Below are 13,077 nucleotides of genomic sequence, written 5' to 3'. Positions count from 1 at the left end.
TCTCTAGAAACTTTTCCACTAAAGATCTAAGAATGAATATCTGATCTACACAACCTCTTCCCTTCCTAAAGCCTCCCTGTTCTTCTCCAACTAATTTCTCTGTTCTTTCTCTAACTCTGTCTATAAGTATCCTACCATACACTTTTCCTATTATACTAAGAAGACAAATGCCCCTATGATTACCACACACTTCTTTTTCCCCTTTTCCTTTGTGCAAGGGAATAATTATACCTGACTTCCAATCCTCTGGGACTCTACCTTCCTCCCAGGCCAATCTGCACATCTTCCACATCCATTCTACTACTATCTCTCCCCCATGCTTCAGCATTTCACCACACACTCCATCAATTCCTGGGGCTTTCCCCAATTTAACTTTCTTCATTGCGTCCACAACTTCTATCCCACTGATTTCTTCCTGTCTTCTCACCTCCCTCCTTCTCCCAGCCATTCCCCAGCCACTTATACTCGCATTACTTCCATCCTCTACGTTCAACAATTCCTTAAAGTGTTCTCTCCATCTGCTCACTTTTTCTCCCTTCTCCACTAGTAATCTACCATTTTTATCTTTCACTCCCCTGCTAACTTCACTTCCACCCTGTCTTACTCTTTTCACTTCTCTCCAGAACATTTTCTTACAGTCCCTCCACTTTACACTCAAATTCCTTCCAAATTCCTCATCCACTCTCTTCTTACTCTCTCTTACTAATCTTTTCACCTCTCTCTTCCTTTCCACATATAACTCTCTCTTCCGCCTCTCAACTTCTTCCACGCCCCTATTTCTCATCCATTCATTGTATGCTTTCTTCTTTTGTGCCACAGCCTGTTTCACCTCTTCAGTCCACCACGCTGTTCCTTGCACCCCCCTCCGTCTTCTCTTCCTTCCACATACCACATCACATGCTGCACATATTTCTTCTGTAAATATCTTACACACACCTTCCACGTCTCCCATCTGCTCCAATTCATATTTGCCCAATCGTTCCTCCACTTCTCTCTTATACTCTGCCTTTTTCTCATCCTCTTGTAACCTTTCCACTCTCCTTGCAACTACTCCTTCCTCTCGTCTTTCCTTTCTTCTATTCCTCCATCTTACTTGCATCCTAATTCTGGCCACCACCAAGTAGTGGTCAGAAAGTCCACTCCCCCAACCTCTATACACTCTTGCATCCTTTACACATCTTCGCATCCTTTCATCCACACACACATAATCAATCATTGCCTTCCTTTCATTCAGTTCACCACCCACCCTTCTCAACACTCGCCATGTATACCTGTGGATCATTTTATGCCTGAAGAGGGTATTGGCTATCACCAACCCCCTCCCAGCACAAATGTCCACTAACGCACTCCCATTCTCATCTATTTCGGCAGGCACACCCCACTCACCAACTATTCCATCCACCTTCACATTACCAACTTTACCATTCATATCACCAATCAAAAACACTCTCTCATTCCTTCCAAACTTTTCCATGCACACTTCCACATTTGTCCAGAACTCTTCTCTCACTCTTCTAGCACGATCTTGCGTTGGCGCATACACACACACAATCGCCCACATTTGTATTCCAACTTTCAACTTTACCCACACAATCCTTGACCCAACTGATCCATACTGTCTTATGCTCTTCTTCCATCTTTTACTCACAACTATACACACTCCTTCCTTTGCCCTCTCATTCTCATCTACTCCTGCACATATACCCCATCCATACTCCCATTCTCTCACACTTTCTCCTCTCCATTTTGTTTCAGTTATTCCACATACATCCACTTTCGCACCCTCAAGCACCTGGACAATCTCTCTCTCTTTCACCTCATCATTCGCTCCTCTTACATTCCATGTACTCATTACCAAGTCCTTTGTCCGGTCCTGGGTCGTCATCGTTTGGTCAGTCCTTGTCCGAGGCTTCTTGTTTGTTTTTTTAGTTAGTTGTTTTCCGGGGAGGGGCACTAACCCTCCGCCAACCCTTTTAGTCGCCTTTTACGACAAGCAGGGATACTGGGGGAGTATTCTTGAAAACCCCCCTACCCCCAGGGGGTTATGTCATCTGCATTTTGTGTGTGTTTTACCTATTTGTTTTACCTATTTGTAGTATACAGGAATTGAGCGATGCTTGTGTTGTCCTGTCTCCATGTCCACATTTATCAAGTCTACCTTTACACACATGATTGTTTTTCTCATGCACCACCTCTTTGTCTAAGTCGTTCCAAATATTTAAGAATATACCTAATTGCGATATACACGGAATGTACTATGCTCGTGGGTTTCCGTCGCTGTTTCTCAATAAGTCGAATTTAACTTTAAACTCGTTTAAGTTTTTAGACTGGATGATCTCTTTGTCCAGGCTATTCCATAAGTCTATACTTCTGTAAGGAAAGCTATATTTCTTGATATCCTTCAAGCAGCTTGAGTGTGTGTGTGTGTGTGTGTGTGTGATTCAGGACATAGGCTTCACAGTCTGTTCCCAAGGCCCAGTAGTCCTCCTACATACCATACATCTCTACATGTCACCATTTCGGCGCTAACACCCACCGTCCATGTTGAATACATGCTAGGGCTGTCTCATACAGGACTGGTGTATTGGTATTAGAGGGGGTATTTTTACGACATGTCGGCGTGTCTCCTAGTAGATCAGTAAGGCCTGCTATTATGAAATTCAAATCCTTAAACTGTTCCCTGCCCCAGCCGGGATTTGAACCTGGGTCCGATAGGACTGCAGGCCACCTCTCTACCGACTGAGCCACCGCCTCGTGTATATGTGGTGTGTGGGGTGTGGGTATGTCATGCACGTTTAGGTTAAAGAGTGTAGGGGACAAAACTGATCCTTGGGGGACGCCATTTGTGAAGTGTCTGATGTTCAAAGACTGACTAGCAAATGTTACATGTGCACATCTGCCTGCTATGTACAGTAGTTTGCCAGCCATCTTTTTGTGTTATTGTACATGTTTGAGTTGAATATTTTATTTGTGAGGTTGTGGCGGGGGATGGCATCAAAAGCTTTGCTAATGTCTAGTGTGACTAGGAGTGTTAGGTGTGGTGGCCTAGCTGAATTCATGCCATCAAAAACTCACTGTGTAAGGTCTGTAAGAAGAGCGTTTGTGGAGTGTAGTGGCCTAAAACCATGTCGTGATGGGGCTAGGGGGATGTGAGGTGTAGCTAGTTGCAGTACCAGTCATTCAGTGACTTTGGAGGGAGTGCAGAGGAGTATGATGGGGCGGTGTGAGGAAGGTAACGTGGGGTCTTTGTTGGGTTAGGGATAGTGATGATAATGCCACGCTTCCAGATGTTGGGTATTATGTTGTGTGAGTAGCTGTAGTTTGATATGTTGGTGAGTGCTTGTATGCCTTGTGGTCCAAGGTGTTTAAGGTGTATGTTGCTTATGTTGTCTGGACCACATGCAGATGAGTGCTTAAGGTTGCTAATGATGTGCTTCGTCTGGTTGTAAGTGAAAGGTGTGATGTCTGGGTCTGTGGGAAACTGTCTCTCACGTCGGAAAATATGTCGGTCAGCGCGATGGGGGTTTAGATGGCTGAAATGTGAAAAGTGATTGATAAGGGTGTTTGCTTGTTGTTTGTTTGAAGGTATGGTATCTGTTGTTGTGATGGCAGTGTGTGATTGTGTAGTGTTGCTGTTGGAGAGCGTGATGCTGTTTAGTGTTTTGTAGAGTTTGCTGGTGTTTGTTTTGTGGTCAAGTGTTTGGAGATAATTATTGCAGTTTAGTGTTTGCTGTTCTGATATTTTATTGTTTATTAGAGTGTTGAGATCTTGTATTTGTTGTACAATGTCTTGTGTATGGGGTGTTGAGGAGTGTCGTAGTGTGTCCCATTGGCTGTTGAGGCCTTGAATTTCTGGTGTGAAGTTGGGGTTGTGTCCCTTTCTGTTGCCTCTAGGGATGTGTCTTTTGTCTGTATTTTGAATAATTGTATTGAAAGTTTGGACAGCGGTGTTGATGACTGTGATGAATGTACTGTTTAATGTTTCAAAGTGTGGTTCTGTTTCAGTTGTGAAGATCTCCCAGTTGGCTCTCTTATAATTAGTGTATGTGTGTCTGTGGCCAGCTGGGGTGATTCTGGTTTTGGTAGTGATGATGACTGGGAGATGATCAGACCCAAGGGTTTTGACCACTCTCCAGGATGTTGTGGGGGCGACGTTTGGGGAGCAAAAAGTGATGTCTGGGGATGATGGGAGGAAGAGTGTATTTACATATGTACACTGTAAAACAGCATGACAAGTCTCCTAACTTTCGAAAGGTACAGCTCACAAAACCAGACACTCATGAGTCATGACGGCCAATGGCACATGCAGTGTTGGCAAGCAGAAATCTTTCAAAACCGTTAAGCTCAACTTTAAAACACTCTAAGCAATAGGTGAACTGCTCAAATTTTCGCACTAAATGGGACTTCAAAACGTGGTAGATATAGATGAAAATCTATTATTTATTGGTGCTAAATTATTAGCAGAGTTAATATAAAAAGAGCTAAACCTAGCACCAACGGCGCCAAATTGAAAACTATGGGCACACGGGTACCAGAGGCGAGCTGGCAACCCTGTTGCGGGTGCCGATGGGCTCAGCATGTGTGCTGGAAGAGCAGAGAACTATCATAATGGAACTATTTATGAAAACAGCTGAAAGACCGGAAATATCATAAGACCAGATGCCGAATGAGAGGACTTCTACTGTATCTTTGCTAACTCATGGTGCAGCATGAATATTTCCCATTGTTTGTGGTGTATGAAACACTTACAGTAATGTACAGTAAGGCCTCGCAACTAGCGATCTAAAAAGACTGATGAAACCTCGCTAGCCATGAAACCGCTAGTTTGGAGGCAAACTGTATAAAGCAAAAAATAAAAACAGACTGGAGCATTTAGAAAGTTCGACTATTTTTCCATTTTTGTCCACTTTTATTCACTAAATAGTCACATTTATATATATTTATTATAACTAATAGGACAATGCAACAAAAAGTCACCATTAAATGCTCAGAATGAAGTTTATTAAAAGGAAAAGTTGGGAGCTGGGAGTGCACATGCTTACTGGGAATGCCACCACCACCATCGCCACCCACCTCTCCACCATCGCCACCCTCTCGAGCACCAGCCTTTTTCCATATCTCCTGGAGTATCTCATTATCACTTTCAAACCCTTCATAGTCGTTAGGTTCAATGGGGCTAAGTGGGGTGACATCATCTGGCCCTTCATCTTCCTACACCACTATGGTGACATCATCTGGCCCTTCATCTTCCTACACCACTATCACGACCACTACCACTAGCATGTGTGAAGTATCTGTCTGCCACTTACAAACTTTCTTTTACCTTTTCCTTGTTTCTACTTATGTTACACACACTCGATTCAGGAAGTTTCGACTGCCTCACAATTTCACAGGTTTTCAAGCCATCTATGAGTTTAATGATTTTCTTCTTGTCTTCAACACTGTACTTTTTTGCTCCCTAGGTGAGGCTCACTTGCTAGACAAAATCACTCGCTAGAAAACGAGTCGAAATGTCCCTCGCAGCTCGCTTGCTAGAAGACGATTGCCACGGAGTCACTAGTTTCGAGGTTTTTGTCGCTATTTATAAACTTGAAGATAGTTTATATCTTATTGCTAGACTTGAAATCACTAGTCAAAAAAACATTAGTTGCTGGGCCTTACTGTACAAGGAGGTGAACATTTATTATTAACTTACCTTTTCTTAATATCTGCTGAAACTTAAAATCAATAAGGGTACAAACTAGCATAACAGAGATTGAGAAGCAATAAAATTTACCAATAAACAGACAAAGAACCATATTTGCTTCTTGAGATTAGATGGTTACCACCTCTACAAGATACAGAAAAGGACTGAATTGTTTTGTACAATGGACAAGTTGAGAGGAAGGCTGGAACTGGAGTGTATTGTTGTTGTATGGAGGAGTTGACAGAGATGGTTTGAGTATGTTGTGAGGATGGAGGATGACAACTGGGCACAGAAAGTGAGAAGTGTAAACTTTGGGAATAGGGTTGTGAGAGGCAGACCGAAAAAGACCTGGGACGAGGTCATAGGGTGTTATCTCAGGGATAAAGGACAGAATAAGGTGGCTGCCAGAGATCAAGCAGCATGGAGAGCGACCATTAGGTGACAAAGGCAGACGCATGCAAGCACACCGAAGCCTCAATAAATGAAAATGAAAATAATTTGCCTCGGTAACTTATGTGCACTTTTTCAACCTATGTTCCTCTCTTGGAGGTACACTGAGCAAGATGCTTTAAGCCATCTTATGACACCACCCAAATATTTTAAATGGTGACAGGAGGAATCATCTTGGAGAGCGGAGAAAAAGATGTATTATTTCATATCTCCAGTAAAAATGCTTTACAAAGCACTGAAACCTTCACCTAGGGTCTTGTGCTTGTATTCAGAATAAGAACCATAACATGTCTACCTACTGCACTTCACCATGCACCACTGCAGTTCCCATTCTTGGCATGGTGCACCTTGTCACTAGCCTTTCATCTTTTGTTTGGTGCCACTTTCTGTCACCAGGTCTAGGGGAGCATCTGGTACTGCTTACCTTCAGACTCTGTTCATTTGGTGGGGTAGTTTTTCTTCACGTGGGGAGGAAGGGAAAATTAGTCTATCAGATAGGATCTTAAAAAAATAAAAACTTAAAAAAAAAAAAAAAAAAAGGGCTGAAAAATGGCTTTTTGGTCTTGCAAATTCCTTTTTTCTTTCTTTTCCACTCTCCACTCTCTTCTTTGGAGGAATCTTTGGAAGAGTACCAAATATGGATGGTGAGAGAGCACAGTGTGGAGGTCTTGAATGCTGAACACTTGGACAGAGGCAGTGTGGGCACAAATCTCTTGAAAGCAAACAACAGTGGGGACAGGTATTGACAGCCTACACTGCAAGGCTCTACTTACAGGTGTTTGTACAGTACCATATGAGGCAGAGTGTATGGAGCAAACTAGTCAAAAGTCAGAGAGATTAGATATGATGTGTAGAAAGATAAAAGAGGTTATTCTACCAACCCATACCTAAGTCTAGTTCTATACCTTCCTCATTATAGGAGGTGGGGTAGATGGATGTCATTTGGTAAGATTTGTTCATGGACTGGGTTAGTGACCAGTAGGTAGGCTACTGTAAGATGGCTGTGACCGGACAAGGGATGGAGTCTGCCTCACTGCTCCCTGTCTGGGAGGGCTCAGGGGACAGCTTAATGATGCTTTTCCTCATTCTTCCTGATGTATTATGGTTCTGGATGGCTGGTGATTGAATGACAGGTTATGCAATACTCCAAGAGAATGATGCCAGCAGCAATGACAATCACAAGAAGGGCCATGTGGACAGCAGGTTATAGGCATGCATTTGTGGAAGTTGATGACCTTTTGCAATGACCACTGGGGCTGAAGGGTAATCAGTGCCAACCCAGACAACCTAGGCTACATTTAGAGCCTCAGTCAGATACATTGGGGCTACAGTTACCTCATGCTGCTATTCCAACAGCATGCCAAAGTGTTTCATTGACTGCAGATTAACCTTGAATTGACTCCAGTTGCACCCCTGTGGTAGATACAGCTTGGTGCCACTTCCAACAGCTTCTCACTGCTGTTGTCACCCCTTCCCATGGCCCTACCCAGTACTGGAAGGCAACCTGCACCTACAGTTCAAAAGCTCCTTAGCTCTACAAATATAATCATTAAACAATGGGCAATAAAAAATCAGACTGACAGACAACAGCATTAGAGTCTGTTCTGAGAGATCTTAGGCAACAGTCACTGACTCCATATCAGATGGCTAGGCCCCACCTTGCAATCCTGCATCAGGTACCCAGACACAAATGGGAGAAATGGAGTTCCCCCGAGCTAAGCCCTGTATTGGACTATATAGCCCCGCTAGGGTTACAGGAGCGAGCTACCACTCCCAGCACGGCAGCCCGGGCGAGGCTCGAACTCGCAATCCCCCGATTACGAGTCCAGCGTTCTACCACTGTGCTACTGCGTCCCCCCAGGTACCCAGATACAACAACATCAGGGACCCTTTGAAAGGCACTACAAACTATTTCCATCACTTGTTTTAGAAGGATGGCTTGGCAGTCCATCAGTTCTTACCAGAGTACCTTTACATACCCCCTGCTCTCTGCTTGTGGTTTCAACCTAAATGTTTGGCATTTTGCTCTGCAGTGATGGACTCTCCTTCTCTTGGCTGCCATCTCCATGGTTACTTCAATGAGATAACACCATGCAATAGCCAGGTTTTCACAAATGGGAGTTCAAGCTGGAGCCAAGCGCTGTTCTGGAGGGAGGAGGGGGGAAGCCTCACACTGACAGTATGAACAAGTAATCCAAAATTTCAAACTGGGAGGCCAAAGGGGACCAAGGGTCTCACAGTGGACAGGTCAGGCACATTAAAGTCCCCTCCATGCCTACACCATTGTCACCACGCTCCACACAGATACGGTATATAACAACCACCACTGATATCATAAGCTGTCCTGTAGAAAGTCCTACTGTAATGACCGAACTGAAACTTAACGAATTAATCATACTGCCCTGGCCAAGAATCGATTTCAAGCCCTCACGCTTCAAAGGTGCGCACATTACCACTGAGCCAAAGAGAGGATTCCCGCTTTGCTTCTAAACATCGCGGACTTTTATAGGCCCCATTACATCACTTTTTCTCCCCTTGGTGATTAACTTGGTCAGTTTTGGATACACATGGTAGCATATCACTGGAGGCCACCATTGGGGGGACCGCGGACCACACTGAACAGCTCACCCCAAGAGTTAAGACACTGTCAACAACAGCATCATTGCCTTCCATGTCTCACCTCATATCCCACACCGCTCCCAACCAATGTAATAACCGAACTGAAACTTAACAAATTAATCACACTGTCCTGGCCAAAAATCGATCTCTGGCCCTCGGGCTTCAAAAGGCATGCACGTTACCACTGAGCCAAAGAGAGGATCCCCGCTTTGTTTCTGTTGTTTGTTTAAGATTTCCCCTTCATTTAAGTGGAAGGGGCCGGCCCATATGTTAGCCCAGTCAGTGATTTAAGCATAGACAAGTAAGTGATGAAGACTGCAGGAGCAGTCTCTTGACTTTAAAGACTATGCACATATATACACACATGTATATATATATATATATATATATATATATATATATATATATATATATATATATATGCACACATACTCACACACACTGAAAGAGAAAAGGGAGGAAGCAAAAACAAAAAATGAGGGAAGATCAGAAGAGGAGAAGAAGAAATTTTTTTACAAAGTAATAGGATTGCAGGTACGAAAGTGGTACACAAACAGGATGGAAGAAAAAGGAGGAAGGTAGTAGAACCATGTCATGACAAGTATATAAACAAGACAATAAAGTTGATGTACTCAAATGTGGATGGAATGGTATCTAAATTGCTAGAGATGAATGATTATGTCAGAGAAAATGAACCACAAATAATATGCCTAACTGAAACAAAATTAATACCAAGGATATCAAATGACATACTAAACTTAGAGGAATACAATATATAGAGAAGAGACAGATATTTAAAAAAAGGAGGAGGAATTATAATATTAACTAAGAAAAATCTAAAAGTCAAGGAAATAAAACTAGATATACCATCACAAGTAGAACTGATTGCAGTAGAGATCGACACATCTGAAGGTAAAGTAATTGTAGCCAATTTGTACATGCCACCCAGATCAAACACATGGGAAAGAGACGAATATGAGGACCTGGCAGAGAGTACAATTCAGAGTGTAAGATCATTGCTACATAAAATGGAAGAGAAATCGGAAAGAATTATACTAACTGGGGACTTCAATACAAATATAAATTGGAATACCGGGTACTCTTTATAAATAGCCAAGAAAGCTGTTGGGACCAAAAGCTCCTGGATCTCATACAAGAGTTTTTCTTAACGCAACATGTGAGGGAAACCACCAGAAAAAGAGGACTTGATGTACCTTCAGTGCTAGATCTAATATTTACAAGGCAAGAAAATGATATTGACAGTTTAATATATCACCCTCCACTCAGCAAAAGCGATCATGCAGTACTAAATTATAACTTCAGGATAGCATATGACATAGTAAACAGCAATGATAGTTACAAAAATAGCCTAAACTATAAAAAGGGAAATTAACAAGACCTAAAGAAGTATTTCTTAGAAGTTGATTGGGAAAATGAGCTTAGAGGACAAGATTTAAATGCTGTATATAAAAAACTTTGTGAATTTTATGAAATAGGAGTCCAGAAGTACATCCCACAGCACAAAGAAGCAGATAAGAAAATACAGAAATGGTTCAATACAGAATGTAAAAAATCAAAAGAAAGAAGAGATTTGTTGTGGAATAGATACAGAAGACACAGTAGTGAAAGGGCGTATAATAATTACAAACAGGCAAGAAACGACTATACAAGAATAAGGAGGGAAGCCCAAAAACAGTTTGAGGAGGATATAATAAATAAAAGTAGTGATCAACCAAAGCTGTTTTACAGCTATATCAGAAGCAAAACCAAAGTAAAAGATATAATACAATCCATTATGGATGAGGGAATCACTTATACACAAGAGAAAGATATTTGTGAAGCACTAAATAAGAATTTCCAATTAGTTTTTACAGAAGAAAAAAATTTTAAGAGGGACTATGTGGAACACGCATGTTCACACATACTACCAGATATACAAATAGCAGAAAAAGTAATACAGGAGCAGTTAAGTAGATTAGACAGAGGAAAAGCAAGTGGTCCTGATGAAATTTCATGTTGGGTATTACGAGAATGTGCAAAGGAGTTAAGTAAACCATTATTTTTAATTTTCAAGAAATCCTTGAGTCAAGGTAAACTACCTGATATTTGGAAAAAAGCAAATATTGTCCCCTTATTCAAGAAAGGAAATAGACAAAATCCACTCAACTACCGACCAGTATCACTGTTGTAAGAAAGGTATTAGAAAAACTTATAAGAAAAGCTTGGGTAAATCATCCAGAAGAACACAATATGATAACAGAAAGACAGTTTGGTTTCAGAAAAGGAAAATCATGTGTTACTAATCTGTTGAGCTACTATGACAGAGTAACAAACACAATACAGGAAAGGGAAGGATGGGTGAACAGTATCTATTTAGATTTCAAGAAAGCTTATGACACAGTACCACACCAAAGACTTTTATGGAAACTGTACCATCAAGGAGGAATTCGAGGCAAACTGTTTTGTTGGATGCAAGACTTTCTCATAAAAAGAGAAATGAGGACAGTACTAAGAGGAAACTACTCATCATGGAAAGAAGTGACTAGTGGAGTACCACAGGGTGTATATAGATGATATAAACAGTAACACTGGAAATGAGAGCTATCTGAATATGTTTGCAGATGATGCAAAAATACAAAGGAGAATTACTAACACAAACTCTTGTAAAGAGCTACAAGAAGAATTAAATAAACATCATGAACGGAGTAGTACATGGCAAATGGAATTCAATGTGGACAAGTGTCATGTAATCAAGTTTGGTAAAAGTGGAAAAAGACCTGATTGGGATTATAAGTTAGGAAATAAAACCCTATACACATTAGAAAGAGAGAAAGACCTAAGTGTGATTATCAGTAACAGACTATCTCCGGCTGACCACATCAGCGAGAAGGTACGGAACATGTATACACTGCTTGCAAATATGAGAATAGCATTCACATACATAAATGAAGACACGCTAAGAAGGATAATAACATCATTCAATAGACCAACCCTGGAATATGCATCAGTAGTCTGGAGTCCTCATCTCAAAAAGCACATAGACAAGATTGAAAAAGTTCAAAGGGCCGCTACAAGATGGATACCAAGCTTAAGGAACCTAAGCTACGAAGAAAGACTAAATAAACTGAATCTACCAACACTACAGGAGAGAAGGAAAAAGAGGGGACATGATAATGCTATATAAATGCATATCAGGAAAAGAGAAAATAGACATAAATGATTACTTAACATATGGAGAAGCATCAGCAAGAGGACACTGCAAAAAATTGCATAAGAAGAGAGGTGATAAAGACGTAAGGAAATTCAGTTTCCCAAACAGAGCAATTGATCAATGGAATGCACTACCAAATGAAATAGTGTGTGCCAAAACAATTCACAAATTTAAGGATATGTACGATAAATATGGTTTAAGACACGGGACAGTACGAGCTTGACTCATTCCTGTAAAGATACAATTAGGTAAGAACCTACAATTAGGTAAGAACACTCGTACAGACACACCGCTCGCTGGTGCTGTGGTAACGTTCTCGCTTGCCAACTGGTGGACGGGAGTTCGCGCCTCGCTCAGGTTGCGAAGTTTCACTGACGAATGGGTGGTTACTGTCCCCCTGGCGCAAGGGTTCGGGTGTGTGCGTGTGTGAAGGTCACAGCCTTGCCCTTAGATCGGACTATATGAGCTCTCAACTCCCTTCCGGGAGGGTAAAAGCTGACGATCACGACCATCAAGTGATCCTGACCGACCCGGTGAATTACACACACACACACACACACATATTCTTGCATATCAGCGGATATGCACGTTAGATTGGAGGAGGTGCAGAGCGCACCACCTCAGTCAGTGCTGAGAGTGGGGCCGTGGCTACAACGTAGGCTGCAGCATTACGTAGTTTATGGATCTGGCTGCTTCGTGAGTTCTGGGAGTGTCTGGGTTAGGAAGAGGTCGTTTCCTGATGAGGGATGTGGCTGGGCATCTGAGAAGATAGTGCAGGAGGGGGTAAAGTGGAGCCTCCTGGCAGTGTTCACATTCAGGTTCGGGGGTTTCGTCATCTTGAACCATTTCATTGTAGCATTTATAGCCCAGGCGAAGGGAGCAGACGATTGAGCATCGTAAGGTTTGGATCTAGTGGTGATTGGAAGTGGTTTGTAGCTTGTGGCAAGTGAGTACCATCTAGCCGAGGGGGAACCCAGTTCAACATATAGGCGGTGGTCTTCTTTATTTAATCTGGCTGCCCTGGTCTTAATAGCATGCTTGACTTGGCGTAGGCTCGTTGAGATTACAAAATCAATGCTGGGGTTTTCTAGGGCTTGTTTTGCTATGCGAT

This window comes from Coenobita brevimanus, chromosome 63 (genome assembly GCF_032717465.1).
Source record: "Coenobita brevimanus isolate Jiangsu-jjx chromosome 63, ASM3271746v2, whole genome shotgun sequence".
Lineage (NCBI taxonomy): Eukaryota > Metazoa > Arthropoda > Malacostraca > Decapoda > Coenobitidae > Coenobita > Coenobita brevimanus.
The sequence above is the reverse complement of the archived record's forward strand: the minus strand, read 5'-3'. Positions refer to the sequence as shown.